Source organism: Macrobrachium nipponense, chromosome 15, assembly GCF_015104395.2.
Source record: "Macrobrachium nipponense isolate FS-2020 chromosome 15, ASM1510439v2, whole genome shotgun sequence".
In the NCBI taxonomy this organism is placed as follows: domain Eukaryota; kingdom Metazoa; phylum Arthropoda; class Malacostraca; order Decapoda; family Palaemonidae; genus Macrobrachium; species Macrobrachium nipponense.
In genome coordinates this window covers 25,018,337-25,024,336 of record NC_087208.1, presented here as the reverse complement: position 1 = coordinate 25,024,336, position 6,000 = coordinate 25,018,337, and the positions used below count along the sequence as shown (strand labels likewise).

General features: G+C 46.4%; 1 protein-coding gene and 1 pseudogene across 3 annotated transcripts in view; both read left to right on the top strand.

Moving 5' to 3' along the window:
• The window catches only part of LOC135227041 (uncharacterized), a 147,890-nt gene that overhangs the window by 15,210 nt on the left and 126,680 nt on the right, over nucleotides 1-6,000 (top strand). The gene's annotated exons all lie outside the window — the stretch shown is intronic.
• LOC135195115 (5S ribosomal RNA) lies at nucleotides 4,097-4,218 on the top strand (annotated as a pseudogene).

Sequence of the window (6,000 nt, the reverse complement as noted above, 5' to 3'; positions counted from 1 at the left end):
GACCCTCTTCTTGCTGGCCCTGGCATCAGCGAAGAGAGTAGGGGAACTTCATGGTCTTTCCTATGATGATGTACGACACTCCAGGGGATGGGGATCCGTGACGCTCGATTTCGTCCCGAACTTCGTTGCGAAGACTCAGAAACCGTCGGTCCCTGACGACAGGTTCGAGTCATTCACGATTCCCTCCCTAATGGACTTCACCGATAATGATGCGGATGAGATGCTGCTTTGTCCTGTGAGGGCGCTACGGCGCTATCTGAAGAGAACTCGACACCTCAGGCCTGAGTGTCGACGCCTCTTCGTTAGCACCGGGGTCACCAAGAAAGAAGTATCCAAGAACACTCTTTCTTTCTGGCTGCGTGTGAGGTCATCAGGAGGGCGTATGAGGCTGATGGTAGTGACGACATCCGTACGTCCCGTCCGAGAGCTCACGAAGTCAGAAGTATTGGCCCGTCGTTGGCGTTCCGTAAGAACTTCTCCGTGGCGCAGGTGGCTCTGAAGGCAGGGGTCTGGTCTAACCAGACTACCTTTACGTCCTTCTACCTTCGGGAATATTGCCCACAGGTCCTTGGATACATTTTTCCTTGGGACCCGTGGTGGCTGCTCAACAAGTTGTGTAGCTAACCCAGACCCTCGCAGGCTGAACAGCATCGAGTCCTGGTGTGACTGTGTGGATGGTGATGTGAGTGAGTGAGTGGACTGGCTCTCTCTTCCCATCTTTTCCTTCCCCTCTACCTGTGGGCAGAGGGCCATGGTCGTCACTACGCTGGATGAGGACGAGATGCAGGTGAGCTATATGACAGAGCCCCATCCTATCCCTTTCACTAGGGATAGGAGCAGAATATCCACCACTTCCTTCTACAAGGGGGGGAAGTGGATGCCTACAAGAGTCAAACCCATGACTTTATATTTGCTCCTGTACAGGAACAAGTTCTTACATTGCTGGTACGAAGAGATACGCATGCCCTCCTCTCTCTTAGTACTCGTCCAGAGGTCTGACCATTGATCCTGCGGTGCACACCCCGATCATCGGACAGAGGCTTGGATCCCTCCCTCGCTCTTACGACCAGGGAGGCTTCCAAGGTTGGGGTGAACACCAGTCTGTTCACAAAAGACTCAGATTCCTCCCACCAAGAAGTGTCCCTATTGTAAAGACCCCGAATGGTTTGTATGCCGTGTCGGAACAATTACAATTTGTCCAAAAGATTTTTCCTAATATACAAACCTGAGGTCCACACATAGCCCCACCTCATGCCACCCCTCACTCTGCAGTTTTGCTTGGGCCAAAAAGCAAAAGTGATTTGTTTTACCTCCCAGCGCGCGCGCGCGCCTGTCGGACAAGCAGGTTAACTACCGAACCCCTTGTTCGAAAGCTTACGCCTATCCAGCGCCGCTAGTACTTCCTATTGTAAAAGGACCTCAGGTTTGTATAGTTGGGAAAAATGCAATTTTGGACAAATTGTCATTTTTCAGTACTCCGGTCTTAGGATTTTGAAACTCATTTCGCCGCTAGTATCCTAAGTATGTCTTTATTTATATTTACTTGGATTTGTGGCTAGGCATACCGCTTTTAATTTCTTATTTGACGCTACTTAAATTGATTTGAATTTGATTCATTTTTGCATAAGATATCTGAATCTAGTTAGGCTAGTTTCAGAGGGTGTTGTCTGCAAAGATAGGGTGGGTGCTACCGAAAGCTTCAGTAGTTCCGCACTTGGGGGGCGCAATTAAATCTGTAAACATGTCTATTTCCGTAAGGAAAAAGATGATTCGTATGTACGCAATTAATCAGTAAAAGTGTCTAATTCCGTAAGGAAAAAGTTTGTTTAGTGTACGCAATTAATCAATTTACGAAAGTCAGGGTAGTGCTACTGCTAAACCTTCCGGTAGACTGTATTTTGCCTAACGCTGTAGTATGGCCTACGGGTATGACTATGTCTGCGAGAGTGATCGCTCTCCTCATTGTTGTGAAGAGTTCTACTTCTGTTTTTGTTACGCCTAACCCCTGTAATGTGCCTTCGGGCCCTAAAACAGTGTCTGTAGAGGTTATTGCCCTTTCTCTTATACTATTTCGATTCGTAACTTAGAATCGAAAGTGCTTGCTTTAGAGAGCAATAGTGAAGTGGCTAAGTGCAGTGACAGTGCCCCTTGTGTAGTGGAGGGTGCGTCAGATCGGCCTTGGAACGCCTCTAGGTCTACCTCTGTCGAACTCCCAGAACCAAGGGATGAGGGCATGTCGAAAGCCGAAGGAGGGTTACAGGGAACCCCAACCGATCTGGCGTGCCTTCGGCAGTTTCTGATGAAAATCCCCAGACTGCCAAAGTGCGTGCACATGCACGAATCCTGAAGGATTGCTTCTCGTCCTCCGAGGCGTCCTCCCCGCACAAGGGTTGGAGCTCTCGGAAGGACTCGCGCCCTCTAAGAAGCTTTATAGAAGAGGACGCTTCACGTCCCCTCTCCCTCGTTATGTGTTTCAGTGAGAAGTAAGAAGGCGAAAGTTGCCTGATAACGTGTGCGTCTTTCCACCAAGAAATATGAAAAACAAAAGAAGGCAGTTTCTCTCGCTTGTTTGACGCCTGTCAGGAGCGTGACGCTTTTCTGCACGCTTATTTGGATGATCGGCTTGAACTGACGCTCGGATGGACGCACGCACCAGTGGACGCGAGTCGTCCTCGCCAGTGGCCGCCGAGACGCGCACCAGGACGCCGAGCGTCCTCGCCAGTGGACGCCGAGCGCGCACCAGAACGTTTCTGTTGAACTCTTCAAGCTCTTGTTTAAGATTTGAGCCTCAAGAAAGTTACAGAACGTTCGTCTTCGAAACCCAGCAAGACCTCGGTTTCGTGAATTCAAGAGGTCTCTGTCAATATTATATTGGCTTTTTTCGCAAAGTGGATGGATTTAAGTAAGGAAAGCTCCAAGGGAAGATCTCGTTTTCTCTACGTCAGTCAAGACTTTGAGATAAGACAGTTACGGGTTATGTAAAGGCTCGACGTCCTGAACGTCAGGATTTTCGGCAACGTTCAGTAGGATTCTTGCAAAGGCACTCATCAAAAGGACGCTCTTCAGGAAAGCGCAAGACAGGACTTCATTTTTGCCATACTGCCAATAAATTTAAAGCTTTTTAGACCATCTGAAAGGGTTTTTCAGATGATAGATTTTGTTAGTTTCTAGTCGAGACTTCCATGCCGATTGAACATCGTCGTTCTACCTACCGTAAGCCCAGTCTCTTAACAGGATTCTTGTCCCTTCCTTGTTTGAGACGGGAATCGAAAAAATAAAAGGCTCGACTTCCTGGATTACGTTTTGTCAATTCAGTGACTTTCCCCCATTGACAATATACTATCGTTTTGTCAAGTAAGTGGGTCTCCCCTCATTGACAAAATATCTCTCTGTACCGTTAATGGGTTAGTTCTCATTGACAAACATCTCATTAACTTGATATTGCGTAAGCGAATAAGGACAAGGTTCGGAAGACTCTCATTCCTCATTCGCAGACTCGTACAAGAAATAGACTTGTAGACTACGTCAATGAACGCTTATGTCCAGATATCTTAAGAAGCTTGAGCTGTCTGCTTCATTCTCTAAGTTTTGTTCATGAAACTTGCCTTTGTCAGTATGTATGTAGCTGTATTTTCCGAATTCAGCTATATATATGTCTGCCAGGTAAGTATGAAAAAACTTTATTGTGATATACTCTTTTTTGCCTTGCGTTATTTTACTACTGGTTGGTTTCAAGTCATATACGCTTGCTGTAGTTACCGCTCGGAGGGCAACCGAGAGCTCTATTGGCTATTATTTTAAGGACATTTAATCGTTACTCCCTGCAGCCTTCCGGGAGTTTCCGATTTATCTTTTACCGATGTATGGTAGTGTTCTGACGACAAAACGCATCTATATATTTAGCGTTGTCGGTTGCGCTTAAATATACCAGTTTCAGAGTCTTTCTGCTCAATAAATAACGGACCGATCTCTTCGTAGAATAGGGTAGCTGGCCAAACCCGACATAAAGTTAGAGACGACGTTCGTAAGCTGCTGGCGGCTGCTGTCACGCTGTGTCTGACTCTGTCCTCCAGTCCATCCGAGCCAGTAACAGATAGCCAACGGCCATACCACGTTGAAAGCACCGCTTCTCGTCCGATCAGCGAAGTTAAGCAACGTTGGGTCTGGTCAGTACTTGGATGGGTGACCGCCTGTGGGAACACCAGTTGCTGGTTCGTACGTGCGCTGTCATGCGCGGTAGGTTATGTCTCTCTCTCCTGAGGGATTGACCTGGACTAACCTATCTCTGTGCTAGCGGTTGCGTCTCTCCTGCGGGATTGACTGACTAACTGTTTTATCTGTCCTACAATCACGGACTTTAGCTACGATTGAGAGGATTTCTTACGTGAATGAATAAACGTTGCATTCGTTTTGCTTTACTATGTTCAACAGAGTTATCTCTTAATCCTTTCGGTTCTCGTTACCGCACGGTATAGAACTACGAGTCTACCGCAACATTTGCACTTTTATATGCTCTCCTGCTTAGGCCAACCGCAGCCTTATTAGGGAAGTAAGCATACTCGGGAAGGGAATGGATGAGCTTGCTGGGGACCATTTCCTTCCTGAAGAAGTTTGTTTCCCCGAATAGACTGCAATGCAGACCACAGTTTTTTACTACCGGGAAACTGAAATATTATTCAAGATCTAGGATGATTCTGTACATCTCTCAGTGCGTCTATCACCTGAGGTGATAGAAAGAAGGTGCCGGACATCTGGGTAGGGTTTCAGATGTCCTGGATCTTAATCTGAAAGAAGTAAAAAGCGATTCGGTAGTCCTCCAGTCCTCGAAACGAGTTTTTGGGAACCAGTGGTCCAGATCAACTCTGATATTCCACAGCTCTCTCATATCTTAAGAAGTATCTTCTCTCGGTCCCTGTTCGAGTTTACGAGAAAGAGCCTATTATAACAACAGGCGTAGAATGTAACGATCATCTAGAGGTTCGTTACAGGATTGCAAAAGTCCGTACGAATCGTCTCGATCGACGGCAGCAACGATAGATTACTAACATGCTAGGTATTTTAATTAAGTGGTGTTCTTTTTATGGTTGTCTGAGAGGGTTATTTCCTCTTCAGTATGTGAAGTGTAATGTGTTACGTTAGCTTTGTGTGTGGTTCAGGTGGTCTAACGTATCCTAGCATGAATGCCCCTGGTAAGAGAGGGCTAGGGTTTTCCTGTCAACAAATTGGTCCCGTCCAGTTGTCAGAACCCTTGTTGTTAGCTTTCTCAACAAACAGGTCCACATCCTAGTTGAGAGCTACTAAGGTTTAGCAGGCTAAGAGGCAGGACCTACGAAGTCAGCTACCTTAGCAGGTAAGGAACTTAATAAATAATTTTTTTAAAAATTAGTTAATTTTTTGAATTATGACGATGTTGCTGTCTGTGACCCACCTCCAAATGTGTCAATCAGCTATATATATACCTGCCAGGTAAGTGTCATGCATAAAAATGATATTGTTATGATACAATAAAGTTTTATGCATACTTACCTGGCAGGTAATATATATTAAACCCTTCCCACCCTCCTCCCCTCAGGAGACAGGGTTCAGAGAAAAATCTGAGGAAAAACGGGAATAGTTCCAAGTACCAGCGCCACGGGAACGTGGGGGAGATCACCTGAACTACCAGTGGTCTAGCGGTTGCCGAGAGTTTTGAAAATTCTGCCAGTGCGAACAGACACAGAGAATGTTGTTTGACAGATTTGCATCTGTCAAACAACAAAGACCTTCACGATCATTGAGGTCTGTGGAATCTCGATTCTAGCTCACCATCTACTTTTTGTCTCGCCTGTTTTCTCGGAGTCAGACACTCGTGCGAGATCAGGCGACATATAGTAGCCCTGAGTTTCTTATTGACGAGTCGATTGCGGACGACGTTGGGTTGCGTTGATACACCCCCCCCCAAGGTTGCTTAGATTGAATCGCCCAGGCAGTCCAGACACTCATCCTCAGCTAAGAATAGTG